This window comes from Arachis ipaensis, chromosome B4, assembly GCF_059453495.1.
Source record: "Arachis ipaensis isolate K30076 ecotype BB chromosome B4, ASM5945349v1, whole genome shotgun sequence".
Taxonomy (NCBI): domain Eukaryota; kingdom Viridiplantae; phylum Streptophyta; class Magnoliopsida; order Fabales; family Fabaceae; genus Arachis; species Arachis ipaensis.
Window position 1 is genome coordinate 75,146,105 of NC_142439.1, and position 22,748 is coordinate 75,168,852.

Sequence of the window (22,748 nt, forward strand, 5' to 3'; positions counted from 1 at the left end):
CAGACACTTCGTGTCAAAGACAAATGGCATGTCAGCAGCTAGCAGATTGCTCAGAGCTTTTGAAGTTTTTGAAAAATCCTTTATAAACCTCCTATAGAATTCTGCATGCCCCAGAAAGCTTCTGATTCCCTTAATATTGGCAGGTGGTGGTAATTTTTCAATTATCTCTACCTTAGCTTGATCCACCTCTATTCCCTTATTCGAAAATTTGTGTCCAAGGACAATTCCTTCAGTCACCATGAAGTGACATTTTTTCCAGTTTAAAACCAGGTTAGTCTCTTGGGACCTTTTTAGAACAAGTGCTAGATGGTCAAGGCAGGAGCTGAATGAGTCTCCAGAGAAGTCATCCATGAAGACTTCCAGAAACTTCTCTACCATATCAGAGAATATAGAGAGCATGCACCTCTGAAAGGTTGCAGGTTCATTGCACAGACCAAATGGCATCCTTCTGTAGGCAAACACTCCAGATGGATATGTGAATGCTGTTTTCTCTTGGTCTTGAGGGTCTGCTGCAATTTGGTTGTAACCTGAATAGCCATCCAAAAATAAGTAGTATTCATGACCTGCTAATCTCTCTAGCATCTGGTCTATGAATGGTAAAGGAAAATGATCTTTCCTGGTGGCTGTATTGAGCCTTCTGTAGTCAATACACATACGCCACCCTATAACTGTTCTTCTAAGAACCAGTTCATTCTTTTCATTACGAACCACTGTCATGCCTTGATAAACCGTTATTTTATGATTTATATTGTGTTTAATTGTGTGGTTTTATCAAATCTTTACCCACTTATTCATATGATTGGCATGTATTTACAATTCCTTCCCAAAATTATTTATGGTTGAAAACTTACTTCCTATAGACTTTTAATTATGTATTTTAATTCTCCTTTATCCTATTCGATGCCGTGATCCGTGTGTTAAGTGTTTCAGGCTTCATAGGGGATGAATGGCTTGGAAATTGGAGAAGAGGCTTGCAAAAATTGAAGGAACACAAGAAACTAAGGAGATGACCAGCGAGCAATGACGCGAGCGCATAGCCCATGCAAACGTGCGAAATAAAGAATTCGCAATGACGCGGACGCGTGCCTGACGCAAACGCGTGGATTGGAGTCTGCACGCATGACGCGAACGCGTGAGCCACGCGAACGCGTGGCAAGGAAAACACTGAATGATGTGAACGCATGGATGACGCGAATGCGTGGATGACGCGTACGCGTGACCTGCGCGATATGCAAAAAATAGCAGAATACGCTGGGGAAAATTTCAGGCCGCTTTTTGACCCAGTTTTCGGCCTAGAAACACAGACTAAACCTAGGGAACATGCAGAAACTCAGGAGGCATCCACCCACATTGATATTCACACATTAGGATTGCTCTTAGTTTTAGATCTGTGTTTTTAGAGTTGCATTGCATTGATAGTTTATGCTTTTGCTTGCATTTTTGGATGCTGAAAGTCATTACCTCCGTTGAAGACATTACTTTAGTTTGTTTTATTTTTCCTTTATTTTTAATTAGTTAGTCATTGACTCTATTCAATTAAGTATGTTACATTTTGAATTTATTAATATATGAAGTTATTTTTATTTAATTAATTTTAATTCTCTATTTTATTTTAATTAATTATGTCTTCTCATATTTTTATGATTATTAATTTCATGTCAATGGAGTTGAATTTCTACTTGACATGGGGGTTGATTAAGAGGTGATATTTGAGTTGGAATGCTCAAGTGCTTGGTTAAACTGGATGTTGTTGGCTAATTCTATACCTACTAACACTAGACCTCCCCAATGGAGAGGGCTAGGACCTGAGGGTGAAAGTTAGTTCAATCACCATACCTTTCCTCATTTAGTAAGGGAAAATCGAGTGAGAACAACAACCTTTTTACACCACACTTGAGAAGATCCCAATAAGGATAGAAGTTTCACTTAATTATTCCCCCATTCAAGGCCTTTTATTCAGAATATCAATAATTATTTTCAGTTTATTTTTATTGCCTTAGTTCACAATTATTTTAATTACTTATTATCAAACTCAACTTTCTGGGAATTTTTTGATTAATAAATTAGCACTCTTTCCTGCAACTCGTTGGGAGACGACCTGGAACTCATACTCCCAGTATTTTATTTCTAAAATTTGTGACAACCCTTTTTAAATTGGTGAGGCAGATCTTAGCTGGTTAAGAGCTATACGTGCAACGCTATCTCTTAATTGAATTCTCTAAATTGGTTAACTTCTGCCACGCACCAATTTTTGGCGCCGTTGCCGGGGAGTTGCAATAGTGTGCTAAATTATTAATTAGTGTATATATTTTATTTTATTTGCATATTTTATTTTTATTTCTGTTACCATAAGTTACATGTCTCTCTCATTGAATGACGCGTTCATTGCCTGATCCGAGTTTAGTCCCATTTGATCCTGAAATTGAAAGAAATCTTTCACATATTAGACGAACTCGACGTTGGTTAGCCTCCGAGGGTGGTGAAGTGGTTATTATCAATTCACCAGTCTCATCTGAGGGCGAATCTGAACCGCCATCTAAGAGCGAGACAAGCTCATTTACTACTAATCCAGTTGATTTACGTTCAGGAAACATGGCAGCACCTAGGAGGATTACTCTCAAGGAGGCAGGAGCACCAAATCTTACACTGCAGCCATATCAAGTACATCACCCAACTGCAGCTACAGATTTTGAACTAAAAACCGCACTGATCAACTTGATGCCCAAGTTTCATAGCTTACCTGCTCAAGAGCCTATCAAGCACCTTAAGGATTTCCAGACAGCCTGTTCTACTGTTAGGCGTCATGGTGCAGATGAAACTTCTATTCTGTTAACTGCTTTCCCATTTTCTCTTGAGGAAAAGGCGAGGGAGTGGTACTACTCCCAACCTGAAGCAACTGTTACCAACTGGGATACGCTTAGAAGAGAATTTTTGGAAAAATACTTCCCAACTGAAGTCACAGATAAACTGAGAAAAGAGATCTCCTGCATTGTTCAAGGCGAATCAGAGACTCTCTTTGAATATTGGGAGCGCTTCAACAATCTCCTGGACACATGTCCCCATCACATGATTGGTAAACTAGTATTGATCAGTTACTTCACCCAAGGCATGAACCTCCAGGATAAGACTACACTGGAAAGTGCCAGTAATGGTTCTCTGAAAAGGTACAAAACCGCAGATGAAGCATGGCAGCTGATCAGCGATTTAGCTGAGTCCACTAGGAATCACAGACAGAGGCGCAACCCCAAGGCTGTTGTAGAGATTTCCACTAGCAAAGAGACTACTGCTCTCACCCAGAGTATATGTGAAATGACCAACCTACTGAAGCAGATGCAGCTGAATCAACAACAAGCACAACAAGCTCAGCCTTCACCACAACAGAGCCAACAGTTAGTTCCACAAAGAGTATGCGGGATCTGTGCTGATTATAGTCATTATACTGATGAATGTCCGCAGTTCCAGGAAGACAACACTGTGGCAGCCACTCACAACTTTTATGACCGCCCGAATCAAGGATATAATCAACAAGGCGGCAACTACAACCAAGGTGGCAATAATAGCCATGGATGGCAAGACAACTCCAACCAAGGTTGGAGAGATAATTCTAACCATGGCTAGAGGGATAACTTTAACAGAGGAGGCAGAGACAATAATGGAAACCAGAGGTGGAATAGTAATAACAACATATAGCAGAATCAGAACCAACCTTACAGAGCACCTCACCTAAGACAATCACAAGGACCCCAGCAAACCCAACAACAAGTTTCTCAGACTGCTTATTCTAGTTCCTCATCAAATGATGAGATGCTCCGTTCTCTTGCACAAGGACAACAAGACATGCATGCTCAGCTTAACTCTAGTATGAATGGCTTAACTGCCACTTTACAAGCTCTTGTCTCCCGGATGGATTCCTCACTTAATTTCACACATCAACCTTCAAGCTCTAATGGAATTTCTTCTCAACAACTGCCTAATTCCAAGGGTGGCATCAATACCATCACTCTAAGGTCTGGAACCACACTTCAGGAGAGGAACCATAAGGAGCCAAACCCACCAAAAAACGTGCCAACAGAGGATGTGGTGGAAGTGGAAGAAGCTGAAGAAGAAGAGGACGTACAAGACATAGTTGAAGACGAAGAAGCTCAACCACAAAATGAAGCACCAAGGGATGCTGAAGCTACAAATCGCGCCCCTCCTATTCTATTTCCACAACTTGCAAGGAAGCCCAGAAAACAGATGGAACTTGACCCCAAAATGGTAGAAATATTCAAAAAGGTCGAGGTAACTGTTCCCCTTTTTGATGTTATTCAACAGGTACCTAAATACGCAAAGTTTCTAAAAGATTTGTGCATACATAAAGATAAAATCAATGAATTAGAAACTATTTCTTTAGATAGTTCTATATCTGCTTTAATGGGAAATATACCTAAAAAATGTAGTGATCCAGGTCCATGTATGGTTAACTGTACCATTGGAGGTGTGATATTTTCTGACTGTATGTGTGATTTAGGAGCATGTGTTAGCATAATGCCTTTGTCTATATATGATACTTTAAGGTTCTCTCCCTTAAAAAGGTCGGCAGCTCGTTTTGTGTTAGCAGATAAAAGCATTATTACAGTAGTTGGAATTACTGAAGATGTACTACTGAGCATTAAGGGGCTCACGTTTCCCATTGATTTCTACATCCTGGAAATGCCCCCTAATGACTCAGGAAAACCATCATCAATCTTGCTTGGAAGACCATTCCTGAAGACTTCAAAGTTCAAGCTAGATGCATTCTCAGGAACTTACTCTTTTGAGATAGATGGCAAAACAGTGAGTTTCAGTTTAAATGAAGCTATGAAGCATCCTCCGGAAGATCATTCTATCTTCCAATGCGACATTATTAATGAAACTGTAACTGAAGTTCACCAGGAAGAATTAGAAGAAAAGTACATGGAGCAAGGTCCAAGTGTGGGGACACTTTCTGAAAACCATGAGAAGACTTTACCATTATCACCAGCCCCGGATGATCCAGAGCCTAGCTGTGAGTAGAAATTAGAGTTAAAGCCCCTTCCTCCACACCTCAAGTATGCTTACCTTGAGGACAAGCAGAAGTTCCCAGTCATCATTACAAGGGAACTCACTTCTTAACAAGAAGAACAACTACTCAGTGTGCTGAGAAAACATAAGAAAGCAATTGGATGGAGCTTGGCGGATATAGTAGGCATCAGTCCTTAATTTTGCGAACACAGAATATTCTTAGAAGAGGGAGCAAAGCCTGTCCGTCAGCCTCAAAGAAGATTGAATCCCACCATCTTAGAAGTTGTCAAGAAGGAAGTGACCAGGCTACTTGAAGCAGATATTATTTACCTAATTTCAGATAGTGAATGGGTCAGCCCAGTACAAGTAGTGCCCAAGAAGTCTGGAGTCACAACAATAAAGAATGAGCATGGAGAGCTTCTGACAACTAGAGTGCATAATTCATGGAGAGTTTGCATTGACTATAGGCGTCTCAACCAAGCCACTCGTAAGGATCATTACCCCTTGCCATTCATTGATCAAATGCTTGATCGCATGTCAGGTAAATCTCATTATTGTTTCTTAGATGGTTATACAGGATACTTTCAAATTCATATAGCTCCTGAAGATCAAGAAAAGACTACTTTTACATGTCCTTTTGGGACTTATGCTTATAAGAGAATGCCCTTTGGCTTATGCAATGCACCCGCTACTTTTCAAAGATGCATGATTAGTCTTTTCTCTGATCTTATTGAGAACTGTATGGAAGTTTTTATGGATGATTTTAGCATATATGGTGATTCATTTAGCCTTTACTTAGATAGTTTATCTAGAGTGGTAGACAGATGTGTTAGTACAAACCTTGTATTAAATTTTGAAAAATGTCACTTTATGGTCAAACAAGGAATTGTACTAGGACATGTTGTGTCTAATACTGGCATTTCTGTAGATCCAGCAAAGGTGGATGTTATTTCTAGTTTACCTTACCCCTCCTCCATGAGGGAAGTCTGTTCGTTCCTTGGCCACGCAGGTTTTTACAGGAGATTTATTAAGGACTTCAGTAAGGTAGCATTACCTTTATCCAGATTGCTGCATAAGGAAATTGAGTTCGAATTCAGTGAAAGATGTATGCAAGCGTTTGATAAGCTGAAGATCGCCCTGACTCAAGCTCCAATTGTGAGGGGACCAGACTGGAACCAGCCATTTGAAATCATGTGTGATGCTTCCAACCATGCAGTAGGAGCAGCGCTGGCTCAGCGCGAAGGTAAGAACCCTTTTGTAATTACTTATGCATCTAAAACTTTAGATGCTACCCAGTCTAATTACACTACTACTGAAAAAGAGCTTCTTGCTATTATTTTTGCTCTGGATAAATTCCGAGCCTACTTACTTGGTACTAAGGTAGTAGTGTACTCAAACCATGCAGCTCTGAAATATTTATTAGCTAAAAAGGAATCCAAACCAAGCCTAATACGTTGGATACTGCTGTTACAAGAATTTGATTTAGAAATTAAGGACAGGAGTGGTAACCAGAATTTAGTGGCAGACCACCTGAGTCACCTTGAGAACATTAAGGGTGACTCCACTCTTATAAATGATAATTTCCCATTTGACAGCTTACAAGCAGTATCTGAAGTAGTTCCTTGGTATGCACCTGTAGCTAATTATCTAGTTAGCCACACTTTTCCTCCATATTTTACTAAGCACTAGAGAGGCAAGCTGAAAAGTGAGTCCAAATATTATATATGGGACAATCCATATTTATAGAGGTGTGGTGCTGACCAAGTAATTAGACGGTGTGTGCCTCAATCAGAATTCCAGTCCATTTTAGAGGCCTGCCACTCATCTAAGAGTGGAGGGCATTTTGGCCCTCAAAGAACAGCTAGAAAAATTCTAGACTGTGGATTCTGGTGGCCTACTCTTTTTAAAGATGCTGCTGAATTTTGTAAATCTTGTTCCCCATGCCAAAGGTTTGGTAATATATCCAAGAGGGATGAGATGCCTCAACAGCTTATGCTTTTCTGTGAAATATTTGATGTTTGGGGCATTGACTTCATGGGTCTGTTTCCGAATTCTAATGGTTATTTTTATATATTGTTAGCCGTAGATTATGTTTCTAAATGGGTGAAAGTAATTCCTACCCGTACTGATGATGCTAACACTGTTGTTTCCTTTGTTAGAAACGATATTATCTGTCGCTTTGGATCACCACGAGCGATCGTGAGCAATCAAGGTACCCATTTTTGTAACAGAAGACTAACAGGATTACTAAAAAAGCATGGGATAATTCACAAAGTAGCAACAGCTTATCATCCCCAGACCAATGGACAAGCAGAAGTCTCTAACAGAGAGATTAAATGGATTCTGGAAAAGATAGTAAAACCTCACAGGAAGGACTGGAGTGCCAGGCTACAAGATGCACTCTGGGCATATAGAACAGCGTACAAGACACCCATTGGGATGAGCCCCTTCTGCTTGGTATACGGAAAGGCTTGCCACCTCCCCGTGGAGGTGGAACACAAGGCTTTCTGGGCTGTAAGAGAGTGCAACATGAATCTTACGAAAGCTGGTGCTGAAAGGAAGCTACAACTAGCAGAACTAGAGAACCTCCGCCTAGAAGCATATGACAACTCCAGGCGTTACAAGGAGAAAATGAAGGCTGTCCATGACAAGCACATTAAAAGAAAAGAATTCAGACCAGGGGAGTTAGTCCTACTATATAACTCCAAACTGAGGCTCATGCCAGGTAAATTGAGATCAAGATGGGAAGGTCCATATAGAGTAGAAAAGGTAGAGCTATACGGAGTTTTCCACCTGCGTCATCCTGTTAACTCCAAATTTCTTAAGGTTAATGGACATCGCCTAAAGCTTTACCATGGTGAGAAGATGAAGAATCAAAAGGAACTAGAGATCTTCCTCTTGGAAGATCCACCAAGAGAAGCTGAATGAGCCTAACGAGCGTCCAACTTAAGGACGTAAAAGCAAAGTGCTAGGTGGGAGACAACCCACCATGGTATGATCGTTCCGTTTCAGTCTTAGTTTTATTTTTACTTTATTTTTATGATGTTAATGACTCTTCTCATCATCCCTGCATTTAGTTGCATACAGTTTGCATGTGCATTTTGCATAATAGTTTTTCATTTAAAAAAAAAACAAAAACAAAAAGAACACGCGACGCGGCAGCGTCGCTGACGCGTCCGCGTCACCAGTGCATTATGGAGAAAAGAAAGCTGAACAGCGAGTCACGCAAAAGCATGGCTGGAGGCATGCCTTAGGTACAAACATGCCCACACGCCCGCGTCACCCACGCGGCCGCGTCGTTTGCAAAATAGCCTCCCCACGCGTCCGCGTCACCCACGCGAACACGTGGCCTTGTAAAATTGACGTAAATAGGTGTATGGCAGCATGTTGCGATGGAGCTGGGCTGGACTGATGCTAGAAGCACCAGCTACATCATGCGACCGCGTGCCCCATGCGGCCGCGTCGTTTTCAAAACATAACCATTCACGCGATCGCGTCAACCACGCGATCGCATCACCTTAAAAATTTGGCAAAAAGAGTTTGAAACAGAGAGTCGCGCGAACGCACGGCTGCTCTCGCGCCATTCGCACAATTCAAGTCACGCGACCGCGTGACCCACGCGTCTGCGTCACTTGACAAATTCACATGCCACGCGACCGCGTGACTCACGCGTCCGCGTCGCATGCAGCGCACAGAATATCCAGCTCAACCAAAATATCTTATCTTTTCTTCTCCCAAATCCTTATATTTCTTTTCCTTTCTTATTTCTTTCTTCCCCCTTCTTCCTTCTCTATTCATCCTCACTTTTTACCTTCTCCGTCCTTATTTTTCACACCCATCATCAAGGTTCTTTTCTTTCTTTCTTTATTTTTTACTTTCCCTTATCAATTTTATTTATGTTTTAAATTTTTTCTTTTCACCTTCATTATCTATATTTTTCCTTATTTTTCTTTCTTTTTATCCCTTTTTATTGGTGTTGAAAATTTATTTCAGTCTTTATTTTTCATATTTTGCTTGTGGATTATTATGGTTTTGTTTGACAATTATATATTACTTTTCATAAAGGTTGCTTGCATGTTCAAATTTTCTACTCTCAATAACATCTTCATCATGCATGCCAAGTGTTTGTGAAAAAGCCCGTATGGCATTGCACATTATTTTAATTTATTCTATTTCACTACTTTAATGCCTGCTTTTCATAAAACCCCTTTTATATTTTATTGATTAAAATAGAATTGTCCATACAAACAGATTGTTAGTTTGAATGATGTGGTAATCTAACTTGGATATTGAATGCTTGATCTATGCTACGCATGCCTTTGCTGGCATGCCAATAAACATCTTGCATTTAATTGCCATCACATGCATTTACTATCTTACCTTTGATGACCTTTTCACATGTAGTCTAGACCATGTGTTAACGACATCCCTCTTTACCGTGCATTGATTACCACTCATAATATTCGCTCTCATGCTCGAACCCTCAAATTTACATGTACTTACCTCTTTTCTTTTTCAGGATGGCCACCAAGAAGGGCAAAGAGAAAGCTACCCCCAAACCACCAGCAAGGAGAGGAACAAAAAGAACATTAGTGGCAGAGCCATCTTCAACAGCAGTAAAGCGCTCAACAAAAAGAATCAAGAGGATCATCAAGGTCGATGAAAAAGAAAAAGCCTTTCCAGCAAAGGACACTACGCGGTTTCCTAACTGCTACTGTGAGCAGATGTTCCCCATCCTGGCAGAGAGGAATTACAACAATGAATACCTTTTCATCCTCCCAAACCGCATTATTGAATTGGTTGAGCCGAAAATTGAACAAAGACAATGGGAATTCCTACGGAGACAGCCACGGCAGGTTAATCTCTCATGGGTAGTAGAATTCTACTCCAACTTTCACATGCCAACCATGCAGTCTATCTATGTCCGTCAGAAGCAAGTCCCCATAACAGAAGAGGCCATTCAACAAGCTTTAGATCTTCCCCCCGCTCCAGCAGGATTGGACGCATTCCAAGAAGCCTCACTCAAGCGCCAGACATATCAATTTGACTGGGACGCCGTTCTCATAGTTATAGCACAACCTGGCAGCAGATGGATCTACGGATACCATCGATCCCAACCAAAAGGGATATCGGCTTTAGCACTTACCTTGGAGGCTAAAGTATGAGTACAGATCATGTCCCATTATGTCTTTTCGAGCACTCACGAGTCCTCCTTCACTGCAGACATGGCTGTTTTACTCTGGTGTATCCTTACTGGCCAGCACCTAAACTTACCAAGACACATCCGGAATGTAATGGGACACGTACAGATAGCGGGCAACTTGCCTTTTTCCGCCTTGGTTTCATATCTCGTCTCGACAGCCGGAGTCTCCTACAAAGCCGGGGACACCAAAGCCATACTCCCCTGGGATGATCAGTCCGTCCCTAACGGGAAATATATCAGACCACCAGCAGCCACTATAAGCCAACCTACAGAATCGGCTGAAGACATTCCTCCTTCAACACCACAAGCACCTACAACAAACTAACTGCTCCATCAAATACTTGAAAGGATGGATCGGCAGGAACATAAAGCAAAGCTAAGAGAGCGTCGTAACAAGCGCCGATTCACATACCTCAAGGGGCTACTTTTGGGAAACTACAAAGACCCAGATACCTCGGAGTCCACTTTATTTACCAGCACAGGGAGCCATGACGATCCTGATGGTGGAGATGCTGCTACCAGCCCCCCTCTGTTCCTGACAGATGGCACCGAGGACGGTGCAAAGCCTTAAGTGTGGGGAGGTCGGTCAGTACCTGACTTCCAGAGGTAATTTCTTTTCCTTAAACACCAGTAAAATAGGATATTTAGTTAATTTTTCTTTTGTAAAATAAGATAGATTGCATAGAAATAGGTTATTCACATGCATGTTCTACTTGATTGAAAATAATAAATTTCTTCTAAGACCCTACTTTTTGAAAAATTTCACTAATTTAAACCAAAACCTTTGTGTAAACTTGTTTGAAGTTATATTTGGAACATAGTTTAAAAAGCTAAGAACACACAACCTGTGAGATTTGAGCTTAATTACATGGTTACATTTTTTAACCATAAATATTTTATTCTTGTGTGTTTGCTTCTCTATGATTGTAATCTTATTTTGTTTCATCCTATATGTCCAATATTTAATATGTTATATGCATGCATATGATTGAGGCCATTATTTGTTCAGCTCACTTATTCCAAATAAGCCTACCCTTTAAATTACCTTTGTCAGCCACTTTGAGCCTTTTTATCCCATTTGTTCTATATTTTACCACATTACTAGCCTTAAGCATAAAAACAAAATATAAACCCCAAGTTGAATCTTTGGTTAGCTTAAAATAGGAATGGTGTGTTAATTGAGTATGGGAAAATTGTGGGAACAATGGTTAATAAGGGGATGTGTCACGATAAAATAATGGGAATTTGGGTACCTACTCATGTGAGACTAGAAAAATTGAAATTCCATGTGCATTGATAATGTTATGTTTACTTTTACTTTTACAAAAAAAATTATTTATATATATATATATATATATATATTGAATAAATATTTAAATAAATAAGGGGAGAAAATCACCCCAATGCTAAGTTAAGTTTAATAAAGATCAATGCATATGTGATACCAATTAAAGAAAAATTGATACATGAGTATGTAATGCAAAAGTGAAGACTATGGGTAGCTAGGCATGATTCTAGAGTTATATAGAGTGTATGTATATTAGGTGGAAGCTTAGGTTAATTAAAAGATTCAATTTATAAAGCTCACTTAGCCATATACATATACCCTTACCCTTACCTTAGCCCCATTACAACCTTGAAAAGACCTCATGATGTTTGCATTGGTATGTTAAATATTGTTGATTGGTTAGGTGAAGAACAAATTTTAGAAAGCATGACTAGAGAAGAGTAGAGTGATTACCCTATACGCTTGAGAAAATAGAGTGCACATACACCATCAGTGAGAGTTCAGTGCTTAATTCTATGTTCCCTGCTTTCATGAGCTGTCTTCTTACAATGTTACCTGTATTTACTATATGAATTGAGTTAATGAAATCTAATTTATATTTGTCTTGAAGAGCTTACTTACTTTTAACCAAGTAGACAAGAAGCATATAGTTGCATATATATATATATATATATATATATATATATATATATATATATATATATATAGGTTGCATTGCATTTCATGAGTTTTACATGTCCCCACTCATTTACTTTATCTCCTTCAACTAAGCACGAGGACATGCTAATGCTTAAGTGTGGGGAGGTTGATAAACCGTTATTTTATGATTTATATTGTGTTTAATTGTGTGGTTTTATCAAATCTTTACCCACTTATTCATATGATTGGCATGTATTTACAATTCCTTCCCAAAATTGTTTATGGTTGAAAAATTGCTTCCTAGAGACTTTTAATTATGTATTTTAATTCTCATTTATCCCATTCGATGCCGTGATCCGTGTGTTAAGTGTTTCAGGCTTCATAGGGCATGAATGGCTTGGAAATTGGAGAGGAAGCTTGCAAAAATGGAAGGAACACAAGAAACTAAGGAGATGACCAGCGAGCAATGACGTGAGCGCATGGCCCATGCGAACGCGCGAAATAAAGAATTTGTAATAACGCGGACGCGTGCCTGACGTAAACGCGTGGATTGGAGTCTACACGCGTGACGCGAACACGTGAACCACGCGAACGCGTGGCAAGGAAAAACGCTGAATGATGCGAACGCGTGGATGACCCGTACGCGTGACCTGCGCGATCTGCAAAAAAATAGCAGAATACGCTGGGGGCAATTTTGGGCCGCTTTTTAACCCAGTTCTCGGCCCAAAAACACAGACTAAACCTAGGGAACATGCAGACACTCAGGAGGCATCCACACACATTGAGATTCACACATTAGGATTGCTCTTAGATTTAGATCTGAGTTTTTAGAGTTGCATTACATTGATAGTTTATGCTTTTGCTTGGATTTTTGGATGCTGAAAGTCATTACCTCCGTTGAAGACATCACTTTAGTTTGTTTCCTTATTCCTTTATTTTTAATTAGTTACTCATTGACTTTATTCAATTAAGTATGTTACATTTTGAATTTATTAATATATGAAGTTATTTTTATTTAATTAATTTAATTCTCTATTTTATTTTAATTAGTTATGTATTCTCATATTTTTATGATTATTAATTTCATGTCAATTGATTAGAATTTCTACTTGACATGGGGGTTGATTAAGAGGTGATACTTGAGTTGGAATGCTCAAGTGCTTGGTTAAACTGGACGTTGTTGGCTAATTCCATACCTACTAACACTAGACCTTCCCAAGGGAGAGGGCTAGGACCTGAGGGGGAGAGTTAGTTCAATCACCATTCCTTTCCTTATTTAGTAAGGGAAAATCGAGTGAGAACAACAACCTTTTTACACCACACTTGAGAAGATCCCAATAAGGATAGAAGTTCTACTTAATTATTCCCCCAGTCAAGGCCTTTTATTCAGAATATCAGTAATTATTTTCAGTTTATTTTTATTGCCTTAGTTCACAATTATTTTAATTACTTATTATCAAACTCAACTTTCTGGAAATTTTCTAATTAATAAATTAGCACTCTTTCCTACAACTCGTTGGGAGACGACCTGGGACTCATACTCCCAGTATTTTATTTCTAAAATTTGTGACAACCCTTTTTAAATTAGTGAGGCAGATCTTAGCTAGTTAAGAGCTATATGTGGAACGCTATTTCTTAATTGAATTCTCTAAATTGGTTAACTTCTGCCACGCACCATGGCTCCCTTCTTGGGGACAACTTGGACAGGGCTCACCCAGGGGCTGTCAGAAATGGGATAAATAATCCCAGCCTTCAGTAACTTAGTGACCTCTTTTTGCACTACCTCCTTCATGGCTGGATTTAGCCGCCTCTGTGGTTGAACCACTGGCTTAGCATCATCCTCCAATAGGATCTTGTGCATGCATCTTGCTGGGTTAATACCCTTAAGATCACTTATGGACCACCCAAGAGATGTCTTGTGTGTCCTTAGCACTTGAATTAGTGCTTTCTCTTCCTGTGGATTTAAAGCAGAGCTTATGATCACCGGAAAAGTGTCACATTCTCCCAGAAATTCATATTTCAGGGATGGTGGTAGTGGTTTGAGCTCGGGTTTAGGAGGCGTATCCTCTTCCTGAGGAGTTTTCAGAGGTTCTTCCGTTCTCTCTGGTTCCTCCAAATCAGGCTGAACATCCTTAAAAATGTCCTCTAGCTCTGAATCGAGACTCTCAGTCATATTGACCTTTTCTACCAAGGAGTTAATAACATCTGCGCTCAGGCAGTCTTTTGGTGTGTCTGGATGCTGTATAGGTTTGACAGCATTCAACCTAAACTCATACTCATTGACTCTCAGGGTTATCTCTCCTCTTTGGACGTCAATGAGGGTTCGTCCTGTTGCTAGGAAGGGTCTTCCTAGAATGAGAGTTGCACTCTTGTGCTCCTCTATTTCTAGTACTACAAAGTCAGTAGGAAAGGCAAATGGCCCAACCTTGACAATCATGTCCTCAATTATGCTTGATGGGATTTTAATGGAGCCATCAACAAGTTGGAGGCATATCCGGGTTGGTTTAACTTCATCAGTCAAGCCAAGCTTTTTTATAGTGGATGCAGGTATTAGGTTGATACTTGCCCCAAGGTCACACAGAGCTGTCTTGGTATAAGCATCCTCTAATGTGCATGGTATCATAAAGCTTCCGGGATCTTTGATGAGCGGATATTTTATACGCTTTTTGGGGGTATTTTCATATAGTTTTTAGTAGGATTTAGCTACTTTTTAGTATATTTTTATTAGTTTTATGCAAAAATCACATTTTTGGACTTTACTATGAGTTGGTGTGATTTTTTGTGATTTCATGTACTTTCTGGCTGAAATTGAAGGACCTGAGCAAAAATCTGATTCAGAGGCTGAAAAAGGACTGCAGATGTTCTTGGATTCTGACCTCCCTGCACTCGAAATGGACTTTCTAGAGCTATAGAAACCCAATTGGCACGCTCTTAATTGCATTGGAAAGTAGACATCCATGGCTTTCCAGAAATATATAATAGTCTATACTTTGCCCGAATTTCAATGACGCAAACTGGCGTTTAAATGCCAACTTCCTGCCCTATTCTGAAGTTAAACTCAAGAGAGGAGATCTCAAACCAATCGCTAGGGGCTAGCTGGACTTCATTGGGCATTCTATACTGCCCACTAGTAACCACTTTGAGATTACTCTCAAAAGAGCAATAATGATCCACTGTATTTTGCAGGGAAACGAAGTGGAGGTTCAAGATCTGATTTCGTGTGAGCTCTACACAATTGCAAACAAGAACTCCAAGGAGGCCAAATTGGCTTACCCAAGCTTAATATATCTGCTATGCAAGGATGCTGGGGTTAAGATGGGAGTGGATGAGTATATCTCAGTCGAGCACCCATTCACCAAAAAATCAATGGAAGGACAACAAGTGCAAGATAACTCCATCAAAAGGAGCGCACAGGAGTTCCTCCCAGAAATCCCTCAGATTGACTACTGGACCCGCCTAGAGGGTTCTGTCACCAAGCTACAAGAAGTTATGGATGAACTAAAGAAGAACAGCAAGTTCAAAATAGTATGCTCTGCAAACTGCTGAAGGAACATAAGAAGCAAGGGCATGAGCTACAGGTGCTGAAGCGCCAGAAGCTGTTTCTTGAAGGGCCAGACACCCCACAGATTAAAAGAGCATCCATCTCCCAAAATAAAGGTTGTTGAGTCCTAATATTAACTCTGTGATAACTTTTGCTATTAGAGATCTACATTAGGAGTCACATGAATAATAATAATTAATATCTTTATCTTTATTTTTAGTTTTCATTTTATTATCTCCAAGTAAGCTATAATTTATTTTTCTCATCATCATTAAACATGAATAAAATAGCAGATTTTTAGAATAAGGAGGCAGTTTTATTTTCGAGTTCTTAATAAGAAAAATTCGCATTATTTATATGTGGTGGCAATACTTTTGGTCTTCTAAATGAATGCTTGAACAGTGCATATGTCTTTTGAATTTGTTGTTTTTGAATGTTAAAATTGTTGGCTCTTGAAAGAATGATGAAAAAGGAGAAATGTTATTGATAATCTGAAAAATCATAAAATTGATTCTTGAAGCAAGAAAAAGCAGTGAAGAACAAGGCTTGCGAAAAAAAAAGAGAGAGAAGAGAAAGCAAGCAGAAAAAGCCAAAAGCTCTTTAAACCAAAAGGCAAGAGCTAAAAGCCAATAACCCTTTAAACCAAAAGGCAAGGGGTAAAAGGATCCAAGGCTTTGAGCATTAATGGATAGGAAGGCCTAAAGGAATAAAATCCGGGCCTAAGCGGCTAAACCAAGCTGTCCCTAACCATGTGCTTGTGGTGTGAAGGTGTCAAGTGAAAAACTTGAGACTGAGCGGTTAAAGTCATGGTCCAAAGAAAAAAGAGTGTGCTTAAGAACTCTGAACACCTCTAACTGGGGACTTTAGCAAAGCTAAGTCACAATCTGAAAAGGTTTACCCAGTTATGTGTCTGTAGCATTTATGTATTCGGTGGTAATACTGGAAAATAAAGTGCTTAGGGCCACGGCCAAGACTCATAAAGTAGCTGTGTTCAAGAATCAACATACGAAACTAGGAGAATCAATAACACTATCTGAATTCTGAGTTCCTATAGATGCCAATCATTCTGAACTTCAAAGGATGAAGTGAGATGCCAAAACTGTTCAGAAGCAAAAAGCTACTAGTCCTGCTCATCTAATGAGAATTTGAGTTTCATATAAAATTCTGAGATGTTATTGCCTCTTGATTTTCTTTCTATCCTATTTTATTTGTCTAGTTGCTTGAGGACAAGCAACAGTTTAAGTTTGGTGTTGCGATGACCGGATATTTTATACACTTTTTGGGGGTATTTTCTTATAGTTTTTAGTAGCATTTAGCTACTTTTTAGTATATTTTTATTAGTTTTTATGCAGAAATCACATTTCTGGACTTTACTATGAGTTGGTGTGCTTTTCTGTGATTTCAGGTACTTTCTGGCTGAAATTGAGGGACCTGAGCAAAAATCTGATTCAGAGGCTGAAAAAGGACTGCAGATGCTGTTGGATTCTGACCTCCCTTCACTCGAAATGGACTTTCTGGAGCTACAGAAACCCAATTTGTGCGCTCTTAATTGCGTTGGAAAGTAGACATCCAGGGCTTTCCAGCAATATATAATAGTCCATACTTTACCCGAGTTTCAACGACTCAAAATGGCGTTTAAACGCCAACTTCCTGCCCTATTCTGAAGTTAAACTCAAGAGAGGAGATCTCAAACCAGTCGCTAGGGGCTGGCTGGACTTCATTGGGCATTCCATACTGCCCACCAGTAACCACTCTGAGATTACTCTCAAAAGAGCAATAATGATCCACTGTATTATGCAGGAAAAAGAAGTGGAGGTTCAAGATCTGATTTCGTGTGAGCTCTACACAATTGCAAACAAGAACTCCAAGGAGGCCAAATTGGCTTACCCAAGCTTAATATCTCTGCTATGCAAGGATGCTGGGGTAAAGATGGGAGTGGATGAGTATATCTCAGTCGAGCACCCAATCACCAAAAAATCAACGGAAGGACAACAAGTGCAAGATAACTCCATCAAAAGGAGGGCACAGGAGTTCCTCCCAGAAATCCCTCAGATTGACTACTGGACCCGCCTAGAGGCCTCTGTCACCAAGCTACAAGAAGCTATGGATCAACTAAAGAAGAACAGCAAGTTCAAAATAGCATGCTCTGCAAACTGCTGAAGGAACATAAGAAGCAAGGGCATGAGCTACAGGAGCTGAAGTGCCAGAAGCTGTTTCTTGAAGGGCCAGACACCCCACAGATTAAAAGAGCATCCATCTCCCAAAATAAAGGTTGTTGAGTCCTAATCTTAACTCTGTGATAACTTTTGCTATTAGAGATCTACCTTAGGAGGCACATGAATAATAGTAATTAATATCTTTATCTTTATTTTTAGTTTTTATTTTATTATCTCCAAGTAAGCTATAATTTATTTTTCTCATCATCATTAAACATGAATAAAATAGCAGATTTTTAGAATAAGGAGGCAGTTTTATTTTCGAGTTCTTAATAAGAAAAATTCGCATTATTTATATGTGGTGCCAATACTTTTGGTCTTCTAAATGAATGCTTGAACAGTGCATATGTCTTTTGAATTTGTTGTTTTTGAATGTTAAAATTGTTGGCTCTTGAAAGAATGATGAAAAAGGAGAAATGTTATTGATAATCTGAAAAATCATAAAATTGATTCTTGAAGCAAGAAAAAGCAGTGAAGAACAAGGCTTGCGAAAAAAAAATAGAGAGAAGAGAAAGCAAGCAGAAAAAGCCAAAAGCTCTTTAAACCAAAAGGCAAGAGCTAAAAGCCAATAACCCTTTAAACCAAAAGGCAAGGGGTAAAAGGATCCAAGGCTTTGAGCATTAATGGATAGGAGGGCCTAAAGGAATAAAATCCAGGCCTAAGCGGCTAAACCAAGCTGTCCCTAACCATGTGCTTGTGGTGTGAAGGTGTCAAGTGAAAAACTTGAGACTGAGCGGTTAAAGTCATGGTCCAAAGAAAAAAGAGTGTGCTTAAGAACTCTGAACACCTCTAACTGGGGACTTTAGCAAAGCTAAGTCACAATCTGAAAAGGTTTACCCAGTTATGTGTCTGTAGCATTTATGTATTCGGTGGTAATACTGGAAAATAAAGTGCTTAGGGCCACGGCCAAGACTCATAAAGTAGCTGTGTTCAAGAATCAACATATGAAACTAGGAGAATCAATAACACTATCTGAATTCTGAGTTCCTATAGATGCCAATCATTCTGAACTTCAAAGGATGAAGTGAGATGCCAAAACTGTTCAGAAGCAAAAAGCTACTAGTCCTGCTCATCTAATGAGAATTTGAGTTTCATATAAAATTCTGAGATGTTATTGCCTCTTGATTTTCTTTCTATCCTATTTTATTTGTCTAGTTGCTTGAGGACAAGCAACAGTTTAAGTTTGGTGTTGCGATGAGCGGATATTTTATACACTTTTTGGGGGTATTTTCTTATAGTTTTTAGTAGCATTTAGCTACTTTTTAGTATATTTTTATTAGTTTTTATGCAAAAATCACATTTCTGGACTTTACTATGAGTTGGTGTGCTTTTTTGTGATTTCAGGTACTTTCTGGCTGAAATTGAGGGACCTGAGCAAAAATCTGATTCAGAGGCTGAAAAAGGACTGCAGATGCTGTTGGATTCTGACCTCCCTGCACTTGAAATGGACTTTCTGGAGCTACAGAAACCCAATTGGTGCACTCTTTCTGGAGCTTTCTAGCAATATATAATAGTCCATACTTTTCTCAAGTTTCGACGATGCAAACTGGCGTTTAAACACCAACTTCCTGCCCTATTCTGAAGTTAAACGCCAGAAATAGGTTACAAACCAGAGTTAAACGCCACAAACAAGCTGCGACTTGGCGTTTAACTCCAAGAGAAGCCTCTACACGTGTAAAGCTCAATGCTCAGCCCAAGCACACACCAAGTGGGCCCCGAAAGTGGATTTCTGCACTATCTGCACTTAGTTACTTATTTTCTGTAACCCTAGCTACTAGTTTAGTATAAAAGCTACTTTTAGAGACTTACTATGTACCTCATGACATTTTTACACTTCACATTGTATTTCTGACGGCATGAGTCTCTAAACCCCATGATTGGGGGTGAGGAGCTCTGCTGTGTTTTGATGAATTAATGCAATTACTACTGTTTTTCATTCAAACACGCTTGTTTCTATTCTAAGATATTCACTCGCACTTCACCCTGATGAATGTGATGATCCGTGACATTTATCATCATTTTCACCTATGAACGCGTGCCTGACAACCACCTCTGTTCTATCTGCACTAGCTTGAGTGTGTATCTCTTAGCCTCCTGGTTCATGATCAGAGTCTTCGTGGTATAGGCTAGAATTATTGGCGGTCATTCCTGAGATTTGGAAAGTCTAAACCTTGTCTGTGGTATTCCGAGTAGGATCTGAGAAGGGATGACTGTGACAAGCTTCAAACTCGCGAGTGTTGGGCGTAGTGACAGACGCAAAAGAATCAACGGATTCTATTCCAACATGAGTGAGAACCGATAGATGATTAGCCGTGCGATGACAGCGCATTTGGACCATTTTCACTGAGAGGATGGATGGTAGCCATAGACAACGGTGATCCACTAACATACAGCTTGCCATGGAAGGAAACCTGCGTGCGTAAAGAAGAAGACAGTAGGAAAGCAGAAATTCAGAAGACAGAGCATCTCCAAAACCTCAATCTGTTCTCCATTACTGTACAACAAGTATTATTTATTTTATGTTAATTACTCTTCATAAACCTAACCATTTTTATTATTAATTTCCTGACTAAGAATTTCAAAATAACCATAGCTTGCTTCAAGCCGACAATCTCCGTGGGATCGACCCTTACTCACGTAAGGTATTACTTGGACGACCCAGTGCACTTGCTGGTTAGTGGTATGAGTTGTGAAAAGTGTGATTCACAATTCGTGCACCAATCTTTAAGCTTCTCTGGTAAACTTTTCAGAATGACTGCACTGCATTCTTCAGTGAGAAAAACTTTTTCAGTTTCTCTCCAATCCTTCTTATGGCTCAAGATCTCTTTCATGAACTTAGCATAAGAGGGTATTTGCTCAAGTGCCTCTGCAAATGGAATCTTTATTTCAAGAGTCCTGAGATAGTTTGCAAAGTGGGAAAATTGTTTATCCTGTTCCGCTTGGCAGAGTTTCTGAGGATAAGGCATCTTGGCTTTGTATTCTTCAACTTTAGTTGCTACAGGCTTATTTCCTACAGAAGTGGTTGGAGAAGCCTGCTTAAGGGGGTTGTTATCAGCACTTGCAAGTGTCTGACCCCTTTGTGGCGTTTGAACGCCAGAATTGGGGACTGTATGGGCATTTAACGCCAGATTGCCACCCTTTTCTGGCATATGGATGCCAGAATTGGTTGTCCCTTGGGTGTTTAACGCCACTTTTTCACCCTTTTCTGGCGTTTGAATGCCAGAATCATTTCTCTCTGGGCTCTTACTGTCCTCAGAGGGTTTTGGGCAGTGGTTTGGTTATCCTTTTTCAGTTGTTCCTTTCTTGGCTTCCTGCTACCTTGGATTGATACGTTTAGTGTTTTCCCACTCCTTAATTGAACAGCTTGGCATTCTTCTGTTATCTGTTTAGATAGCTGCTGTCTTGTCTGATTCAATTGTGCTTCCATATTTTAGTTAGCATTTTTAGTGTCTTGGAGCATCTCTTTGAATTCTGCGAACTGTTTTGTTATAGTAAGCAATTGCTGTTTGAGTTCAGCAACTTGTTCTTGAGGACTAAGTTCAGTAGATACTACTTTAGCCAGTTCTTTCAGGGAGAACTCACTACTCAAGTATAGATGCTGATTTCTAGCAACTGTATCAATGAGCTCTTGAGCCTCTTCAATTGCCTTTCTCATATGTATAGATCCACCAGTTGAGTGATCTAGAGATATTTGAGCATTTTCTGTAAGCCCATAGTAAAAGATGTCTAACTGCACCCACTCTGAAAACATTTCAGAGGGGCATTTCCTTAGCATCCCTCTGTACCTCTCCCAGGCATTATAAAGGGATTCATCATCCTCTTGTTTAAAGACTTGGATGTCCAGCCTTAGCTGTGTCATCCTTTTTGGAAGGTAATATTGATTCAGGAATTTGTCTGATAACTGTTTCCATGTTCTTATGCTTGTTGTGGGTTGGTTATTTAACCACATCTTAGCTTGATCTTTTATAGCAAATGAAAACAGTAATAATCTGTAGACATCCTGATCCACTTCTTTATCACGTACTGTGTCAATAATTTGTAAAAACTGTGCCAGAAACTCAGTAGGTTCTTTCTGTGGAAGACCGGAATACTGGCAATTTTGCTGCACGATGATAATGAGCTGAGAATTTAGCTCAAAATTGCTTGCTCTGATGGGGGGTATACAGATACTACTCCCGTATGCAGCAGTAATGGGGTTAGAATATGACCCAGAGTCCTTCTGGACTGTTCATTTCCACTTAGGTCCATGATGGAGAAAAGAAAATTGATGTGAATTGCAAATAAAGTATATTTTTATTTTTTTTATTTTATTTAATTAAAAACAATCTGAATGAATAAATAAAAAATAAGATAAAATAAAATAATTGGAAAATAAAACATAAATTTCGAAAACTAAAACAATTAATTAATTAAGAAGATTTGAAAAACTTTGGATATGATTTTTGAAAAAGATTTTGAATTTTGAAATTTTAAAACTAAGATAAGATAAAAAAAATTAAAATTAAAATCTGAATTTTTTAAAGTAAAAATAAGAAATTCAATTAAAATAAAGAGAAAAGATATTTTCAATTTAATGAGGAAAGAGAAAAATAATAAAATGACACCAAACTTAGAATTTTTATATCAAAATAGAGAAAACAAACAAGAAAACTTTGAATGTTAAGATGAACACCAAGAACACTTTGAAGATCAAGATGAACACCAAGAACAAATTTTAAAAAAAATTTAAGAAAATAGAAACACAAAGGACACCAAACTTAAAAATTTTTATATTTTGGACACTAATAATTCGAAAATGTATAAGATAAATAGCAACAGACACCAAACAAGAAATTTTAA

General features: G+C 39.1%; 1 non-coding gene across 1 annotated transcript; it reads right to left on the bottom strand.

The window, feature by feature from the left end:
- Window positions 1-2,964: 2,964 nt before the first annotated feature.
- LOC148567965 (small nucleolar RNA R71) lies at window positions 2,965-3,072 on the bottom strand. The gene has a single exon (XR_015882518.1). It is a non-coding gene; the product is annotated as a small nucleolar RNA R71 (small nucleolar RNA).
- Window positions 3,073-22,748: the final 19,676 nt, after the last annotated feature.